This window comes from Podarcis cretensis, assembly GCF_951804945.1.
Source record: "Podarcis cretensis genome assembly, chromosome: 17".
In the NCBI taxonomy this organism is placed as follows: Eukaryota; Metazoa; Chordata; class Lepidosauria; order Squamata; family Lacertidae; genus Podarcis; species Podarcis cretensis.
The window spans coordinates 34,063,130-34,084,133 of NC_137187.1; the positions used below are offsets into that span (position 1 = coordinate 34,063,130).

At 44.0% G+C, this 21,004-nt stretch overlaps 1 long non-coding RNA gene across 2 annotated transcripts in view; it reads left to right on the plus strand.

Annotated features, from left to right (window-relative positions):
- The window catches only part of LOC307206574, a 33,179-nt gene extending 12,756 nt beyond the window's left edge, over positions 1–20,423 (plus strand). The window contains exons 2-3 of one of the 2 annotated variants that reach the window (XR_013834369.1): positions 15,275–15,467; positions 19,973–20,423. This is a non-coding gene — a long non-coding RNA (uncharacterized lncRNA). Of the gene's footprint in view, positions 1–15,274; positions 15,509–19,972 lie in introns of those variants that run through there. The other variant, XR_013834370.1, reaches the window with a different exon arrangement.
- Positions 20,424–21,004: the final 581 nt, after the last annotated feature.

Genomic DNA, 21,004 nt, shown 5'->3' on the forward strand with positions numbered 1-21,004 from the left:
GCTTACAGCTAGCATTTTATTTCATTCCTGTTGAATTTATCTGTTGAAAGCGTTGTACATTTGCTTGTACATTTTTTCTTTACAACATTCCTGTGAGGTAGGTTAGACTGAGAGGTTGTAATTGGCTCAAGGTGACAGATGTGTGAGGCAAGATCAAACACGGGAGAAGCTTCCTGATGTAGAAGAGAATGTCCCTATATTCATTTGAGAAATGTTGGCGGTTGTGGGATCAGGATGGGGTATTTGCATAGGAAGAGTGACCATTTTTCAGAGAGGGGAAGGAGGGTACGCTTATAGGACAAGCCAGGTCTGCTGAACTTCCCCTCTTCTCTACAATTATTCATGGTGACTGTTGTGACGTGGGCTTTGTGATTTCAGCTCTCTTGACATAATATGCTGGAGACAGTTCTCTAGTAACACTTCTTTATTAAAGCAACAAGACTAAGACCTGAGGAGGGGAGAGCTACATTTATAGGGACAGGGAACTAGCTAGAAAGGATACATTTTGGAGGAAACAATATCAGGCAATCACAGTCCTGCCTTTTGGAGGAAACCAATAAGACAGAGGATCCAAATACAGCAGCTTAAATGAACCAATAGTAGCTGTACCCTCTGGAACCAAAAGGCAGTTACTTTACCCTAATGCAAATACAGACAATAATAATACAGATATAAAATCCTTTGACTCAATACACAACAGTGACAGAGGAGCCTTGTCCTCTCTTTCACCTGTGGCTGCCTCAGAACAGGCAACCCCAGTGCAGAGAGAGGAAAGGGAGGCCTACTAATCTGAGAAAAGAGGGTGCCTCTCGGCACATCGCAGAAGAGTCCAGAGGTATAATGGCTGCTTGCTGGAGCAGAGGCCACAGAAGCATCTCGAAAGCACAACATTTTTAGCAGGGGTGGGGAAGCGCTTTTTGAGTCTGGAGAGCCACATTGTCTACTGAGCAACCTTCTGGGGGCCATATGCCATGGGTAGGTAAACCAAGGCCCGGGGGCCGGATCCGGCCCAGTCGCCTTCTAAATCCGGCCTGCGGATGGTCCGGGAATCTGTGTGTTTTTACATGAGTAGAATGTGTCCTTTTATTTAAAAGGCATCTCTGGATTATTTTGGGGGCCTGCCTGGTGTTTTTACGTGAGTAGAATGTGTGCTTTTATTTAAAGTGCATCTCTGGGTTATTTGTGGAGCATAGGAATTCATTCATCCGCCCCCCCCAAAAAAAATTTAGTCCGGCCCCCCACAAGGTCTCAGGGACAGTGGACCGGCCCCCTGCTGAAAAAGTTTGCTGACCCCTGCCATATGCCAATAGTGGGTGGGGCCACAGGCAAAACTGGGGAGGGTAAAGGACGTGGCTCTTATTTTTGCACAATAGGCTGAATTCCAGCCACACACACACACACACCCCAGTGGTTTCTACACACACATATGTCTCCATACTACATCCAGGCCAGCAAGATGCTTTATTGCAGATCGAAGGCACATTTCAGCCAGGCAAAAGCCCTTGGGAAAGACGCAAAGGCTGGCTTATGCAGAGTGTGGACAAGAGGTAGGCCTGGGGGCGTAGGTGCCGGGTCCCAGGGGCCCTGGGTGCCATGGCTCCCACAAAATGTTGAACGAGGGTGCAGGGCACCCATAAAGTGCAGTGAGGCGACATCATCACACCCACCCACCCCCTGGAGCGCGCAACGCTATGTCACTGTGCCCTGCTATGTGCGCAAGTGACGTCATCTCGCTGGGGGCTTGGTGACATAGTAGTGCACACACCACGAAGGGTGTAATGACATAGTACGTGCGCCTCGCAGCATGCATGTGCACCCTGGAGACACCTGCAGTTGTGGGGTGCAAGCCGGTGCCACTGCCCAGGGGCTAGATAGAGGTGCCTGCTTGAAGCACGAGGTTCCCCCCACATTATTCTCCACAGGATAATGAATAAAAGAGCTGTAAGGTTATTGTAGCCCCTTCCAGCCCAGACCAAACATAAAGCAATCTGCTCACCAACCTCCCTTTCCACTGAAGTAAAGTCAAGTTTTACTTTCCTTAATCAGCGAAGGAGCTCCATGGTGTCTGACAAGGAGTGGTTTTTCGGACTGCTTCATGTATAAAAAAAAATTTCTTCATGAAGACAACTGCTAGGAATGAAAAGTAGTATATAACCGTGTTCGTCGTCAGGTATGAAAATCATACAAGTATCTCTTTGGCTAAGATTATGCTGCCTCAGCTTTTGGCCTCTGCAATTGCAGCAAAAGAGATTAAGGTAGGTAGGCGTGTTGGTCTGACACAGTCAAAGTATATTAAAAAAATTAAAAAATTGTCCAGTAGCACCTCAGAGACCGACTAAGTTTGTTCTTGGCATAAACTTTCGTGTGCATGCGCACAAAAGCTTATACCAAGAACAAACTTAGTCGGTCTCTATTTTTTATATATATTATATTTTTATTAGTTTTCAAACACAAAAACAAATTTATACATTCCATACATCTTAATTGCATCTTACTCCTCTTTTTTGACTTCCCTCAGTTTGTCTGCCATTCCTTCCTATTGTTACTTTTTACACATTTCTGCCCTTTTAACCCTTTCCCCTCACAGAGCTTCCTTAAAGCTTACAAACATAATTTTATTATCACTCAGTTTTTGCATATATTGGATAAACTTTTCCCAATCTTCTGTAAATCTTTGATCTCGTCGATTCCGGATCCTTCCTGTCATTCTGTCCAGTTCTGCATAATCCATCATTTTAGTTCTCCATTCTTCTATCGTAGGTAATTCCTCCTGTTTCCATTTCTGGGCCATCAATATTCTTGCTGCTGTCGCTGCATATAAAAACAACTTCTTTTCTTTCTTATTTATCTCATTACCTGTAATGCCTAGTAAAAATGCTTCTGGTTTCTTAACAAATGTATATTTCAACATTTTCTTCAATTCATTATAAATCATTTCCCAAAAGCATTTTACCTTCTTACATTCCCACCACATATGAAAAAAGCTACCTTCTTTTTCTTTACATTTTCAACATTTGTTACTTATACATTTACATACCATCGGTACATCATTTTCATAACATTTTCTTTTATAACTGTGCATGCAGTGAATCTTAAACCATCTTTCCAAAGTCTGTCTTTTCCAATCATCCAAACTTAGTCGGTCTCTAAGGTGCTACTGGACATAAAAATATATATATCTATATATAGCAAAAGAGATATTCATGGCAGCATCAGATATGTTGCTGCATACAAGCTGGTGCATTTTTCTTTACATTAAGGTTAGTTCTGTGTAGGGAAAGGGCCATGTGAGACATACTTTTTAAATGTAAAGATTTAGTTTTTTTAATACAGAGAAATAACTCCCTTCAAGATCCCTCACCCACTCACAACTTCCTAAAACGACCCCTTCCCCACGCTCAACATTACCTGTTTATCAGCAGCCAGCAAAATGATGCTTTGTTAACAAAAACCCCTCTCATATTTTCTTTCTCTGCTTTCAAAATAGGAGCCTAATTCATGATTTGTGTAGGCTACCGCTTTCCGATTTGTAACGAAAGGTCTAGAAACCATTAGTTTCTCAAGTACAAATACAGGGTTGTGGCAGTGTCGTGCCATGGTTTTTTGTGTTCTTTGCTTTTGTGTGTTCTCTGGACTCTAAACAGTGGCTAATCTTAACTATGGATAACAAAAACAAGCCCGCTTCATAAACTATGGTTTGAAAATGAGCTTGATTCCAGCAATACCTAGTTAAGATTAACCTTGGTTTGTCTGGGTTTAGATGGTATGAAAAGCTGTGGTTAATCTAAAATGGGAGTGAAACCTTCCAAAGCCTCTTTGCAGCTACACCAGAAGAAAAAGGGGAGAGTACAAGCTCTCATAATGTCGAACTATGGCATAGTGCTACATTTGAAACGGCCAAACGTGTTTAACTTGAGTACTTTGGAATAGTTGTCCATATGCAATTACTATCAACAGTACTCTGTGATCAACAATAATCATAAGAGTACATTTTACCTGTAGAGCCTATTGAGCAAAGACTGGTGTTGCTAAACAATTATTCAGGAATATGAATCTGAGTCCTTTGGACTACAGTATCTCCAAATAGCCATATGTCAGTATTTATCAATATTTTAAAAGAAGGGGTTTGAAAGTTCTCCAACTTTATATTATAAACTGCCCTGTGATCCTCAGATGAAGGGTGTATATAAATTTAATTTAATAAAAATAGCTCATATCAATGGCCCTTTTAAGGTCCCTACTGAGTATTTCTAGTGTGAACTCACCCATGACTTTAAAGTTTTTTATACAGAAGGTATTTTGTCCTTTAGAAGAGCACAGATACAACGAAAACATTTTTATTCAAAATGGATTCCCTAAGGGTTCATCATCATCTTATCATCACAGATCTTAAGTAGAAAAATAATAGTAGTAGTTATTTCACAGTAGAGGCTACACCCTCGGAAAAGTTCAGCCCCAATGCTAGAAACATGTCTCACAATTGTAGATAATTTTCATTATCTTATTTTTATATGAAGTTTCCTGAAGGAAAATTAAATTAGCCTTTAGTTTTCCCATAGCTTAGCCATTGTTTCCCCCCCTCAAATTATGGTGGTTTTTTATCACTATTATTATATTTCTAAATATCTGTATATATAAAAACAAGAGACAAGTTTCCTTGTAAACATCTTCAATTATATATTATTCCTTTACAATAGAAAATGAGGCTTGAAGCTGCTTTAGCTTTACATATATATAAAGATGCTTATCTTCTGTTATTTGATTGTTTTAAAAGAAAAAACAGGTTTTGTGAAATTATTTTAAATACACTAAGCTAATTGGAATGTCGCTGTAATTAAAAGGCATTCACCCAGTCAAAAATTATGCTCTGTAGAAAAATTTAGGCTATCAATTCAAAAGCTACACAGTTGTTGAATTAAAAATATAAACATTTACAATGTATCATATACAGAGTGGAAAATTAATGAGGAATATAAAATTACATGTGTTAAACCAATCAGTGGTATACTAATTATTATTTTTTAAAAAATGAGTAAATTAGAAAAAAGCATTAGAAGAATACTGGCAATTCACATGCGAGCAAAAATGGAAAGCAATATTTGAATCTAAATATACCCTTTTGACACTTTTGAGGAAAAAATGCTGATATTCTTGCTTCTGCAATAATCATATCCATTCTTTGAGGAACAGCTGTCTACAGAGTTAAGGGGTGCAGATTATTATAGCCAGTGCCTTTTTCTGGGGGACGCATACCCCTAAACATTTTGTGAAACTAAATTGGGCCTCATTGAGGGGCAGTATTTCAATATAAGTAGGAAAATGAGAGTACCCCTAAACATTTTTTTAGGGGGAAAAAAGCACTGGTTATAGCACCTTGAAGCTGCTTCTGCTACCAGGGAAGGTCTGAGGATGTAAAATGTTGCCTGCAATGTTTCCCCTCCTTTCTTGGGTCCTCCATGACTCTCCCCCTGGTCTGAGCTTCAGGAGCAAATAGCTGTTTTAAGGTGTGGGTGGGTGCAGGTTGCGAGGGAGGTGGTTTTCAGCAGGAAAATGGCACAGGAGAAATGTTTTTTAATTAATCCGGACGCCGCATGGTCCTAGTCCTCATCAGGTGCACCCACATATTGTTCATCTAAATAGGAGAGAACCTCCATTGCAGGAGCCAAAGAAGGCTTAGGTTACACTACTTTGGCCGCCGAGGCGATGCCTACATGCAAACATACGTGACCAAAGCCTTGTGGCCTTCAGCACTCCCACCCCCCCATTCATGGAAAACCACATTAGGAGGAGATGCTTAACCCTTTCCCACCTGCTGCTTCTCCATTTCACACTGGCCTCTCCGAAAGCAGCTTTATCAGTGCGGCGGGGAAAGGGGAGCTGTGGCTGTTCAGTTACACACTTTGGCGTGCAATACTTAGTGGGCTAGCAAGAGCTGTGCTAGAACTGAGAGCGGACAGCTCAGCCTTTAATGCCTGTATTTATCCATGGTTACCTACAGAAGCCTCTTCCTTGTCTCTCCTTGGTTCCCTTTGTCTCCCCCATGGCAAAAGTTACCGTAGATTGTTAGCTTGTGGGAGCAGGGAATCTTCCCTTTTGCTTGTTTGTTAGTCAATATTAGGTTCTGTGGGGCACAGCGCTGGTGTGAAATAAAGCAGACACATTGCGAGCTGCTTAAAGGACTCGGGCACAGGCCCATGGCATCAATCTGCCTACACCTGGGCAAATTAAAATCGTGGGTGACTGGGGTATCCTTGGCACTCCATTCGACAGTGTGTCCCAGTCTTCCTGTATATAATGCTTTAAAAAATATTATTAAAAGGAGAGTGGGGAACAGGGTGAACAGGGCTGTAGGTGAAAGGAAACCACTCTGTTTGTAAAGCAAAGTGTGACATTGCATTCACAATACGGAAAAGATGTTTCACATATAGCCAGAATGCACTGATGAATGGTGAGGTCATAGTGAGGTCTGTCCCGAAATAAGAGATTTGAGAGCCTCTCTCTGTGTTTTCGGGGGGGGGGGGGAGAGAGAGAGAGAGAAAGGGATGCCCCAACCGCCGCTAAACCACGCGGCTATTCACAAATGTTCTTGTTTAAAAATAGGAAGTACAGTGACTGTCTCCAGCTTGTCTGTTCACTGTTTTTATGTCCTCTAACTCCCAGTTTTCTTTACTTCTTTACTTCTTTCCTTTAACGGTTATTTTTAAAAATGGGAAGCACATAGCCAAGAAGGATGTTTAAAAATAAAAATGTAAAGGCTCCTAAAATGACAGGAGGGCAGGTTAGAGAGTGGGAGGGAGTGCTGCTGCTTTTTGTACAGAAAATAATCGTCCTCATCATCTCACAATCAAGATGAAAAGCAAGGAGGTAGATAGCCACCTAGGATGTTAACTGTACAATTTTTTATTTAAAAGAAATATGCTACGACATTGAGTTGTATAATGACGGCAACATGGCTATGACTAGCAGTCACGGGAGCACCAGATCAAAGTGTTCCTGTCCCAAAACGCACAGCCTATCTAGTAAAGATGTGACACCCCCATAATAGAAGCAGGAAGAGAAGTATCAAACTGGCCAACATGCATAGCTGTCAACATTTCCCTTTTCTTGCGAGGAATCCTATTCGGAATAAGGGAATTTCCCTTTAAAAAAGGGAACAGTTGACAGCTATGCCAACATGGCACTTTTACTGGAAACATGCTGGCTGACACTTTAAAAAGGAACTTCTTTATTTATTCCTCACCCCACCCTTAAACACATTAATATAGGAAGAATCCAGTAATTTTAACATAAAGTAATTTTTAACATAAAGAGTGAGGTCTTCAGCAACCAAGTAGCAATAACATGATAAGAAAAAGTGGAAGGAAATTGGAGGGGGGGGCTCTCTGGCTCCCACAATTGTGATCAGATTATTAGTTGACAGGGCTGACCTATTTCATTGCCTGAGGTGAAAGACCAGGTTGTGCCTCCACACTCATATTCCACATATGGCTCCACAGAAGCCAACTGGACTGGGAGCTGAAATGGACTTATGCTGGCAAGAGAACACCTCCTACAGGTAACAGGTTATCTTCGGAGGTGCAGGAGAGGTCGTGTGGCACAACACAGCTCTGTTCTCCAGTATCTCCCTGCGGTGTCTGTCACCTGAAGCAACTGCCTAATGATAGGGCTGGCCCTGTTTTCGGTGAATGTTATATGAGTGGAACAAAGAGCTATCCACCCACAATGCGAGTATTGTTAATGAGTCTCCAGCAGCACGCATCAGGGTCAGCCTACAATGTATTGTTGCCTAAGATGGAGCAGCAAATGGCAGTATCTCATTCCCCAGTAAAGGTGCATAATACCCAAGAGGTTGCTCAAGTTCACTCGAGGTTCACTCACTTTCGCTTTCTGTCTCTCTTTCGTCCTGGTGTACTGTATATAGCAGGGGTCAAGAAACGTTTTCAGCAGGGGGCCGGTCCACTGTCCCTCAGACCTTGTGGGGGGCTGGACTGTATTTTGGAGAGAAAAAAGAACGAATTCCTATGCCAACAAATAACCCAGAGATGCATTTTAAATAAAAGCACACATTCTACTCATGTAAAAACACGCTGATTCCCAGACTGTCCGCGGGCTGGATTTAGAAGGCAATTGGGCCAGATCCGGCTCCTGGACCTTAGTTTGCCTACCCATGGTATATAGTGTTAGGTTTTAGTTAAGTTGTAAGTTTGTTAAGTCTGCTGCAACTGGATTTCTTATGCACAGTGCCAGTCTTGAATGTATTGGATTTATGACCATTATGCTCATTTGCCTTCAGTAGCAGTAAAGCTCTACTGGATGAAATATTGCCTCTGGTCTATTTTTGGGAATCCTGCAACATGTAAAAGTTTTTACTCTGCTAACAATACATTGGAATCTACTCTGGATCAGTATTGAGTAGACTTTAATTGACAGTTTTGGTACCCAGGGGAGAAAACCCCACAGGTGCCTTTCTCTGGCAGTAATAGCAATAATAATAGAAATAATATATATCTTTTGCCCTTTCACGACACCCAAGATCAGCTGCACGAGACAAAGTTATGACTGGGTGGCAGTGAGTAGCAGTCATTGGTGAGGTGGGAGCTAAGAGCAGCCTGTAGTCGAGACGGAAGAAGAAGCCAGAGCAAGGAGGCTGAGTAAAAGAGCAAGCCAGAAGTTAGGGCCAAAGAATGCACTGAAGCTCAGGAAAACCTTGTTGCGTGGCGAGTTCCCGCCCCCACCAGTGGAAATAATGACACAATTATTAAGGTTAATGGGCTAAATAAGGCCACAACTTTATTGGTTACAGGTGATGACGTGATCAATCATAAGGTCTTGTGAATATACCCCTTAAATGCGTCAGACTTCCACCGTCCCAAGTCCTTTATCCTTTCAGCTGAGAGTCCCAAATGCACTGCGTGGTGGCGGCCCCAATACGAAGGAGTGAGCCGCAAATTCAGCTGGGGGGAGACCACAGGCAGCAATCGCCCTTCGTATAACACACGTGAATTGATGCCATGCGAATAGCTGGCAGGTGGCAAAAGAAGGAGATCCCCGGCTGCATGCTGCCTTAAATAGGGCAGGCCATGCTCCCTGAGCCAGCCAATTGGCTGGCCAGGGGATGGTGCGGCCAATCACGCAAGGGCTGGTTCCAGCCACTGCGTGCGTGTCGGGGCCGTGACGCCCGCAACCCCACCTCCTCCGTAGGGCGGAAGTGGCTTTACTTAAGCAAGGCTCAGCTGGAACAAGAAACCCTTTATGCTCTTTCCTACACAGAAGGATCCAAAGATCTCACTCTGTGTGGGCAGAGTTAGTCCAGGGCCTGAAGGTGTTTTACTGTGAAGCTGCCACCCATAAGTTGCATGCCCCACCTCACGAGGAGCTCCACACGGATCTGTCAGCTTCTGGCAGAGCTAGCCTTGCCTGACCTCAGACAGAGCCAGCCTTGCTGCCCTTGTAGCGGTTGCTCAGTAGGGTGAAGTTTCCCCTTTAGGGCATGGGATACTAGGGAAACTCTATAGTATGAGGCAAGGCAAAGAAAATTAAAAACCTCCTTCATGCGAAAGGTGCAGTTTCTTCAGGGAATATTATTGGTCCCACTCAATGAGAAGCTGGGAAGGATGGTATTTAGTTTGAATGCAGTATGCGATGCTGTACATCCCTGAGGGTGCAGACGAAGTGTGAGGGGGTGGATATTAATTTTAATTATATTTACTTCCCTGAAGAGCCTGAACACCCATGGCTTCCATCTATCAAGGTCCATTTATATTCGTGAAACAACTGAGTCAGCATGTGAGTCATGGGAGTAGGGGGGGCTCTTTAATGAAAGCCACCCCAATTGCTCTGTTCTAGCCAAACCCAGTAAACAGTGGTAAGTAAAGGGGCCATTATAAAGTTAAGGGGAATCAGAATCCCTTTGCCCCCCCCCGTAGGCATTATAGCGAATCAAGGTTCATTTTGACCAAGTGGAAGTAGTCCTTAGGAACTTTAATATCAAAGTAATTCTAAAAATGAATATCCCAGAAGAAAACTGGGATAGAACAAATAATAATAATAATGCTTAATAATAATTTATTTGTAGATGCCTAGATATGATCACATGACAGGTGGCATACACATATTTTAAAATAAATGAATAACATTGTTGGTGTTTTTATTCAATTAACTGTTCCCACGAGCGGAAGCCCATGCAAGGCTAACCTTATTGGCATCACACCATCTCTTGAAGACGTTTCTGTTTGCACAAGGATTCCCCTGATCTCTTGACTTGAACCTACTGTTTTAAAATGCTTTAATCTGCTATTTTAAATCTTTAAATTGTTTTTTAATGGCTAGTTTTATGGTACATTTTATTTGTGAATGTTAAATTTAATGTTTTGATGAAATTGGTTTATTGTGTACACAGAAACCATAATTGGCAATTAAGTGGTATATAAATAAATATACATACATACATACATACATACATACATAATTTTATTTGTATGCTGCCTTTCCATAGTTCAAAACTTGCTCAAGGCTGCTTACAACGTGCAAAAAAGCATAACTGCAAGTTACAAAAGTTGTCGTAAGCAATAAAGAAAACATCAGAAAATACACAGGCAAATGGAACGATTTCTACATAAATCACAAGATCTAAAATATACAAAAAGCCAACAGCAACATCCCCCCCCCAACAACCCCCCCCCCAAATAATACCCCAGCCCAAGTGTCTGTTCAACAGCCTCAGCTTTTGTAGCTGGAGTCAGTCTGGGCCCCACACTCCCAAGCCAGGTGGAAAAGGCTGCAAAGCAGGGGACAGGTTTTCCAGGGCTCACAGCCAATATATCCATTAATAACATTATTATTAAATAACAACAATAACAACAACAGAAGCAGCAATAATCATGCACCATTTTTAGTTGTATTAACCTTAAAAGTATTTGGGAGTTTCCTTTTCACAGAACATCTTTCTTCTTTATTTGGCAGTTCGGTTCATTTTTGAGGTTGATTAGTCAAGATTTCTCAGTTCATTATTCATGACTCTGCAGTTTGTAATGTGTGACTTAGCAATGTGTTATTTTGAAACTTCCACACAGCTATGCCTGCTATAAAGGCTGACAGCTTTTCAATTTAGATGTCAGAGTAACAGGTTAAAACGGCAAAGTCACAGATTACAAAGTGCAAAGCTATAAAAGAACAAAGAGAAATATAACAAAACCCCTTTGTGTTATTCTAATGGGGTCTTCGCAAACGTGGCGAGAACAACTTCACATTCACGTATTGCAGCTTTGTGGGATGCAGACTTATATTGCCCTTCCTTTTCTAATTGATGCAAACAATCGTTGTGTATTAACAAAGATCAAATAGACCAAAGGAAAAAAAAACGTTAGCCATAAACCAAGCTAAATGAACAAATAAGAAGGAAAGTAGTTACAAATATCACATACAGCAAACTTGCATTTTATGTGCATTGACTGTATGTGACATACCCACCAACATTTCCCTGATGAAAATAGGGGTGTAAATAATAATAATAATAATAATAATACCCCGCCCATCTGACTCTGGGCACCTTTCAACAAATAGAAAAACATAATAAAACATTAAACATTTAAAAACTTCCCTATACAGGACTGCCTTCAGGTCTCTTCTAAAGGTTGTCTAGTTACTTATCTCCTTGGCTCAGGGGTCACAGAACCCCATATCTCCCATATGAAAATAGGGACACCCTAAGGAAAAGCGGGACATTCCGGGATCAAATCAGAAACTAGGATGGCTTCTGTAAATCTGGGACTGCCCCTGGAAAATAGGGACACTTGGAGAGTCTGATGTTGTGATTTCAGCCACAGCGGCTGAAGGCAGGCTAGTGAGGGCAAGGATTACGGGTGGGTGCAAGGTGGAAACCCCAAGTAAATCTGGCACAAAAAAAGAGCTTACACTCTCAGCCTTTTTCCCTGGGCAAATCCCACGTGGAGCACCTTGAGTGCAGGGCACCTTTAGCCAGTGGCGTAGTGGATCTGGGAATGGTGTGGATGCTCTTACGAGATCCCACCGGGAAATCTAACTTCCCGCAAGATCTCACAAGAACCACCCCACCATTCCCAGAGCCATTGCACTCTGCACAGACACTGAAGTAGGACTGGTCTAGAAAGAAAGGCCAAGATATCTAAAGCTGTTTTCATGCCAGGTCGACTTGGGGCTTCCAGCTTCCTCCCATCTCTGATTCTCCCAGTGGCGTAGCGTGGGTTGTCAGCACCCGGGGCAAGGCAAGTAATTTGCGCCCCCTAACCCATGGATTTGCGCCCCCTAACCCATGGATTTGCGCCCCCTAACCCTAACCCCCAGATGTTGCGCCTGGTGCGGCCGGCCCCCCCTGCATCCCCCACGCTACGCCACTGGATTCTCCCCATTATGGGCTGCCATATAGATAGCGGGCTAGCTAGCTGCAGGGTTGCTCCAAAGGTAATTTTGGTTCTATGCAATTTCCGTGTATACATGTAACCCTTGGAACCGAAATTTCGTTGTATGATGCAAGTTGCTTGCAACTTAATAAACAAAGGTAATTTCCAGATGGCTTGTTTGAATATAGTCCCATTTCAGACCCATCAATATAAACCAAATATTTATTATGGCCAACCAGCCATTAAAAAAGTAGTATTAAAAAACAAATAGAAACCTACAGCCTCAGGAGAACAAAGCTGACAAGTTAGTAGCTAACAATCGCAGCAGGTCTAAGTGGTTTTGCAACATTCAGATATAATGCTACCTGTTTGGTAGTAGCTTTGTTAGACCCTTGAAGGAAGATACTCCAAAGTGCGTTCTGTATTTCCCCCTTTGTTCGTGAAGAATGGATTCAAATAATGCTTAAGGAGACCTTTATTCATAAAATTCATTCACACCCAGGGCTGTCTTAAACATATGCAGCACCGGGGTGCAGTCCCAGGCGCAGGAGGGAGGAGCAAGCCGGCCGCCTCAGCATCTCGCTGGCTCGGTCGCCCCCGAACTCACGGCGCAGAGCCAACAGGCAGGTTCTTCCCTGGACTCAACTCTAAGGCCCCGGACTCTTGGCCTGGTGCCCCTGAGAGTCCAGCGCCAGGTGCCCCTCACCCCTAGTGCCTATGGGTAAGACGGCCCTGTTCACATCCTTAGCATATTTCCTTTCTCCTCCTTCTCAGCTGCTGGGTCCTGCTCAGGACAAACTCCCTAAACATCAACTCACGATCAAGAGAATACAAAAGGGTCTCTGATTATATCGCCCTCCAAAATGTCTGGGAGCAAAGCGTTCCAGAAAAGTAAATCCTAATGTCCTGCCAGACAAACATATCGCAAACTGGCTGGAACTCCAGGGGGGACCACTTGTGATAGCGCATATCCCCCTGCCAACATCCCTCTGATGAAAAAAGGGCCATTTCTCACTCCCAAACAACTGACCCTCGACCCCCATTTCTTGCCCCCACCCAAGCATTTCCTATCAGAAGAAGGGTGATTGCCACTAAACACTACACACCAATGGGACACAATACATATGACCTCCACTGTCCTGAGAGAATCCCTTAATTCTGATTTACAAAAAGAAAAACACACACCCATAAATTTTATAAAGGGGCAAGACACACAGTTTTAAAAATAAATAAATCAAAGACTCCTTGCACTCCGCTCTGCTCCTCCTTTCATCCTGCCCAGGGCAGCCCTGCCTTCTGACTGCCCCTGGTTGGTGGCAACCTCTTTTCCCTCATCACCTACTCTCCAGCAAGTGCTAGGAGCTGCCCAAGGGAGCAGGCCTGCAGCAGCGGCCATGGAGAGGCTACAGAGAGGCAATAGGATGCTCCTTCACTGCTGCTGCCTGGGACAAGTGCTGGCTCATCATTGTCCCTGAGCTCAGCAGTGGCAGGGAAAATGGGGACATTCCAGGATAAAATCAGAAGCTGAGGGGAGGTTTTTTTTTTCTTTCCATAATTCTGGGACTGTCCCTGGAAAATAGGGACACTTGGAGGGTATGATAGCATAGAGCCTACTTGGGTCTCCTCTCCAGCAGAGCCACCCTCCACTAGCGAAGCTTCTCGATTGTATTGAGCCTCACTCAAAGATGCCGGCTCCTGGTGGCTGAGGCACAATGGCTCCCAATCTTTTTTTTTTAAGAGGGCCAGGCCCCCTCAATCGTCTGGAGAAGCTGGCACCTCTGGCCTCACTCAATATCTTTTTTCCTGATGGAAGACACATAAGGCCTTTTTGTAGAAATGAGGAATCCATGGCGTCTCCCAGTTGTACATCTTATTACCAATGTAAAGTATTATTTATAATCAGAGCTGTATCTCCCACTAAGTTCATTAGCCTGCATTCCAGCCCAAAGTGGAATGCCCAAATACATGTCTCCAGGGGACCTTTGTCTTCAGTGGCTTGAGAGACAAAGAGCAACTCACACACCCAATATGGAGATTTGCAACTGAATGTCATGTGATCTAGGTTAGATACCACGTGGCAGATAGCAGAGACACATGCACAGTTAATTATCAACCCAGCAGGTACTCAGAGAGCTCTTCTTAGTGTCCATGCAATTTCCCAAACCCCTTTAGCAATACAGTCGTACCTTGGTTGTTGAACGGAATCTGTTCTGGAAGTCCGTTTGACTTCCAAAAACGTTCAACAACCAAGGCACGGCTTTTGATAGGCTGCAGGAGCTTCCTGCACACAATCGGAAGCCGCGTAAGCAGCGTCAGACGTTCAGCTTCCAAAGACGTTCGCAAACCGGAACACTCACTTCCAGGTTTCCGGCGTTCAGGAGCCAAAATGTTCGACTCCCAAGGTGTTCAATTTAATTGAGGGATGGAGTTGGGTACCATCTGCATATTGGTGACAGTAAAGTCTACATCTCTGGTTAATCTCTCCCAGTCTTTTCCTATAGATACCGTATTTTTCAGTGTATAAGACCCCTATTTTTGGGGACTCCAAATTAAGGAAATGGGGGGAGAGTGCCCAAAGTTGTTAAGCTTTTTTGGGGGGGATGTGCAGAGTTGTTGAGCTGACCGCCACTGCCAATTGCACGCATTGACGAAGCCACCAATCGTCTGCCTGCTTGCCCCCAGCCGCCGCCAATCGCCCGTCCCCCCTCTGCACTATCCGTGTATAAGATGACCCCATATTTTTAACATTTTAAAATAATGAAAACCCCTTGTCTTATACACAGAAAAACACAGTATTAAATAGTAGGGGATAAAACCTGCAGTTCTCTGAGGAACTGCATAGCCTAACTGCAAGGAGGTAACTCCGCACCACCTTCTAAAATTGGCCTTCTTTGCAGCAGCCGAACCACTGCAACACTGTGGCTCTAGAACCCAACCCAGAGAGACTATCTAGAAGGATACCATGTGCTGAGAAGTGCAAAAGGACCAACAGAAGCACACTCTCCGTGACTCGCTCTTGGAATAGGTCATCCATCAGATCAACAAAGGAACTTTCCATTCCAAAGCCAGACCCAAAGCCCCACATAAATGGTGGTTAGCTGGATTTAATAATAAATAATCTCTTGAATGTATTTTTGTAACATCAAGTGTTCTTTGATTGAGAGAGATTTTTATTTTTGAAAATTGGAACTTGTTGCTCCAAGGACAAAAGTATGTGGTGGGGGGGGAGGGTAACACTAAAGCAAAGGGAAGAGAGGCGACGACGGATCACGCTCACCCCTTTGTACTGAAACTTTCTCTTTTTCTTTTAAAAAAGGGGTCTGTACTGAAGCTGAGGACAAGAAAAAACCATCTCTCTTCTACAGGCCATGCCTGAGCTGTGCAGCACTATTGCTTTATTTTGCACTTTAAAAAAAACACACCAAAGCAGCCCATATTTGGCCTGGCTGGCTCACAAAGCCCAGTGTTACAGGAAGAGCGCTTGCGCCCGCTTGCTGTAATCAGAGAGGTAATTCTGTTTTTCCTGGCAGAGGCCTCTGCCGAGACTGCTGTGTGCGATGTATGGAACAGATTCTTTTTTCCGGCGCCCTGCCAAAGTGACCATCTGCTTCCAGTTCTAACCCCCCTTGCTCCCCCCCAATCTGTGGCTGTTCACTGAAGTGTGTGTGTGTGTGTGTGTGTGTGTGTGTACACACACACACACACACATACACGTAAAGGCCTGCTTCATTCCTGCACCCACCCCCAGGTTGTGCATCAAGACCCGGCCAGAAATGAGGCAGGATGTCGAGGGGATGCCTGACCTGCATTGATCCAAAACGTGGCCGTGATAAGAATCTGTCCCTTTTCATTCCTCCAAAAAACATCTGCTGGTCTGCAAACAGCCTTTGCGTTGCTTCAGTTTGAGGCTTCTAAACATCTGTAAATAGAGAAGGCCGCATCAAGTCCTCCCCGGAGCTGGCTATGCGAAACGAGAATCTCGCCTCGCAGCAGCACTGCAGATGCCACCACCATTGCGGCCACCACCCCAAACAGCTGCTGTAACAAATACAGCACCCCACAACTCTCTTCACATAGCTTCTCTTCTCTTATGGGACCACGGGAGTCCCATGGGACCAGGGATCCAGGAAGAACATGAATCCCCTTTCCATAACATTGCAAATCAAGGGCATCACTAACTTGAATGACAGTAAAGACAGCTGTGTGAGAGCCAGGCAGTTCTGACCCACGGAGTTGTTGTTTTTCACTCAGCAAACCCCATGGAAAGAAATAAGAGCACATTATTGCACAGGCCCTCTTCATTTCAGTAGGGCTGGCACAGGAGAACTCTCCAGCAGATTGTGAACCCAGGTTCATTAATAGGAGAAATTTGAGGTTTCTGCCTCTTGCACCAAAAAGATCTTTGGCCAGCTCTGCTCCAGTTTGCCATTTTGTTGTTGTTGTTAGGGTCAAGCTACTGCTGCCTATCTATTATCCCCATAAAGGTAAAGGTACCCCTGACCATTAGGTCCAGTCGTGGACGACTCTGGGGTTGCGGTGCTCATCTCGCTTTACTGGCTGAGGGAGCCGCCGTTCAGCTTCCGGGTCATGTGGCCAGCATGACTAAGCCGCTTCTGGTGAACCAGGGCAGTGCACAGAAACGCTATTAAATGGATTTTTGGAACTGGGAGATGGAATAGGGGTTAGGGTTAGGGTTACCTTCCTGCCGGAGCGGTATCTATTTATCTACTTGCACTTTGACGTGCTTTCGAACTGCTAGGTTGGCAGGAGCAGGGACCGAGCAACGGGAGCTCACCCCATCACGGAGATTCGAACCGCCAACCTTCTGATCGGCAAGTCCTAGGCTCTGTGGTTTAACCCATAGCGCCACCCATGTCCCTATTATCCCCATACATTCAAGCAATTTTATCTTTGAATTTTTGCCTGCACTGCACTGAACCGGATAGCGATCTTTTATTTCCACATTCCTTGTGTAAATGGTCATCTGCCAAACGAGAAGAAAATTAGAGATGTCTTTGCTTTGCAGAAATGCTGAGTACTTCTAGTTGCACCCCCCGGAATGGATAGTGACCACATGGTGAAGAAAACGTGCCCCATTCTGCAGCTCAGTGGTGCAAAACACCCTTCAGCTTTGCCCAAGCTTGAGCTCTTTCTATCGCAACAACTTTTACCTGATGTACAAATTGGCTCTCAAAATCACTAGGGCCTTTTCATTTTCATAATAGTGGCAGTAACAGGTAAAACAATCAGCACACTCATTTATTAGTGCTTCATTAGCAGAAATTGTGTCCAGCTACGAGGGCAGTTAATGACTGAACAATCGTGATGGGCCATATGTTTGGCGCGAGATTTATTATTAAGTGCTTCCAACGGGGACAGATTCTCATCGCAGAATGGTGTAAGCCATTGGTGTAAAGACTGCAGCATGGAACCCGTTTCTTTTCTGGTTAATATATATGGAATCTTGAAAGAATGACACTGCTATGAACAACGGTAAGGACGCAGGTGGTGCTGTGGGTTAAACCACTGAGCCTAGGACTTGCCGATCAGAAGGTCGGCGGTTCGAATCCCTGCGATGGTGTGAGCTCCCGTTGCTTGGTCCCTGCTCCTGCCAACCTGGCAGTTCGAAAGCACGTCAAAGTGCAAGTAGATAAATAGGTACCGCTCCGGCGGGAAGGTAAACGGCGTTTCCGTGTGCTGCTCTGGTTCGCCAGAAGTGGCTTAGTCATGCTGGCCACATGAGCCGGAAGCTGTACGCCTGCTCCCTCGGCCCATAAAGCGAGATGAGCGCCGCAAGCCCAGAGTCAGTCACGACTAGACCTAATGGTCAGGGGTCCCTTTACCTTTAAGGAGTGTGAGAGCAGACAGAGTATCCATTTTCCTTGCTAGCCCACTAGCCCCTGCTCCCTAAGACCTTAGAAGTTCTGGAGCACCATCTGGTTTTATGAGAAGTTCCAACCAGAGGCTCCTGCAGGTGACCTATTTATCCTGATTTGCTTGCAGAATGCTAAGGCAGAGGTTAGATTAAACCCAATCTTTCTTAATTCTGACTTGTTTATGGAGCGGTTATACAACAATGAACATTCACCGAGGAGTCATCCTGATTTGCTTGTGGGGTGTTCCCATTAACCACTCATCCACTCTGTCCTTTTCAATGCATTTCCCAATCACTTTCCTAACTGCAAAATGTTAGGCTTTGTTAAAATGGATTTATTTATTTTTTGCACCAGGGCAGCTTTCACCAATCTGATGTGCTCCTGGTGAATTGGACTACAACTCCCATCAGTCCTAGCCAATGCATGCAAATGCATAGTGTCCAGGTCACGAGAAGTAATAGTTTCACGTTGTTCTGTGCTGTCTGGGCTGCATCTGTAGTACTGTGTCCACTTAATATTGAATTCCTTCCCCCTGTATCAAGCAGAGGGTCAGACTAGAGACAGTTGTCAAGAACCCTTCCAAGTCTATGAATCTAGAAACAAAATGATCAGTGAAAACGTCGCTTACGGGTTATCAGAGCTTCAAGCCAGGGAGTGACTCATTAGGGCTTATCTGCATTTCTTCATGTCCTGCTACTTAAACCCAGGAAAAATCACACTTAACTGGGGAAAAAATGGCAATTTGGGTTTTTCTCTGGATTGATGTTTGCTCCGATTTAGCACGAAGGAGCAGAGCAAGGGGAAAACTGCTCCGACCTGTGCGTTCTAGGCACAGGACAAGCAGAAATGTGGACAAGCCCTTAGTCAAAGTAGATGGGCAAAATCTCCTTCCCCCATTCCACCTTCTTCCCATTTCTGCCTGTTCTCCAGGAATCTTTTGCATCTTCAGACAATGAATGAAGGTGCCTTCATAGGTGCCTCCAGAATTGCTGAGCTCTGAAGCAGTGGGAGGTCTCACAAAGCAAATATTAATGTCGTCTTCCTATGGTGGAGAAAGAACTGGGGGAAAGTGAGAAAAGGGGTTATTATTACCACTTACAGATATCTGGGATGCGGGTAGCGCTGTGGGTTAAACCACAGAGCCTAGGGCTTGCTTATCAGAAGGTCAGCGGTTCGAATCCCCGTGACGGGGTGAGCTCCCGTTGCTCGGTCCCTGCTCCTGCCAACCTAGCAGTTCAAAAGCACATCAAAGTGCAAGTTGATAAATAGGCGCGAAGGTAAAAGGTGTTTCTGTGCGCTGCTTTGGTTCACTAGAAGCGGCATAGTCATGCTTGCCTGGAAGCTGTTCTCCGGCTCCCTTGGCCAATAACGCGAGATGAGCACCGCAACCCCAGAGTCAGCCACGACTGGACCTAATGGTCAGGGGTTACCTTTACCTTTACCTTTACCTTTACCTTTGACATCTGATCTGCATAGGCTTTTGAAGGGCTGCAGAGTATGAGATGCTTCCTAGGACCTACAGGGGTGTCACCTTTAAAACAATGGACCTACTTGTGGCTCAAGATTATGGTCCATGGCCTGCTTATATAATGGGTTCTTCTATGACTTAAGGGATCACTGGCAAACCTTATGCTCTGTTGCATTAATGAAAAGAGAAAAGTGTTGGGTTTGCTCCAGTACAACGTTATTAATTTTCTCTGTGTAAATTTATACATCCAGATGCAGATCCTAGATTCTTTCCAAAATCTACATCACCAGCACACCATCCGGAGTTTCCAGGAATTGATCCACTGGTTCAGAAGACACACAGGGATATTTGTACATCAGAATTCTTACTTTTGTGGTTGGCCCTCCAAAACAAATAACCCCTGGTGGCCTCGTTTGAGGTGTGTGTGTGTGTGTGTGTGTGTGTGTGAGAGAGAGAGAGAGAGAGAGAGAGAGAGAATAGATGCAAGACATGGATGCAAAGAATGCTCTCTACTGCTGAATTTTGGGTATGTACATACACATTAGTGGCTTAAAATGCAGAGAAGTCATTTCCCCTTGCTGTATTTCAAGTTGCTCCCCCCCCCCCCCGTTGCTGTACACACCAGAGGGAAGAAGGGGGTGTCTTCACCTGATGTGCATTACCTGATTTGCTTCCCCCGTGTCCGCAACCCTTCCCCTCCCAGCTCCTTTTTATTTTTTTATTTTTTAAAATAATATTTATTACCTTTTTCAACAATTTAAACACAACAAAAAAGAAAAACCATACAATACAATACAATACAATACAATACAATACAATACAATACAAAAAACACTACATTACACTAACAAAACACTAACATTAAACTAACAAAACAAAACAAACACAATTTAAAAACACATCAAATAATTTCCATATCTTATCTTTCATTCATTTATTTCCGCGACCTCCTTTTTGCATTCCACTTCTATTAATTTTTCCAGCAATTCCTTTCCATCTTCCTCTGTTTTTAATTCTATAATTATCTTATCACATTCTAACCTTATTTTTCCTTTAATACTCTATTAATCTATTTATCCTGAATTCCTTATAACATTTCTACTAAAGCCATATAACTTCAACCCCTCCCAGCTCCTATTTAGTGAAGCTGTCTTCACTGCCTATACTCACCAGGCCTATCTTCTGCCCTTCAAACCAGCTTCAGATTCAGCTACAGTGGTGCCTCGCAAGACAAAAAGAATCCGTTCTGCGAGTCTCTTCATCTAGTGGTTTTTTTGTCTTGC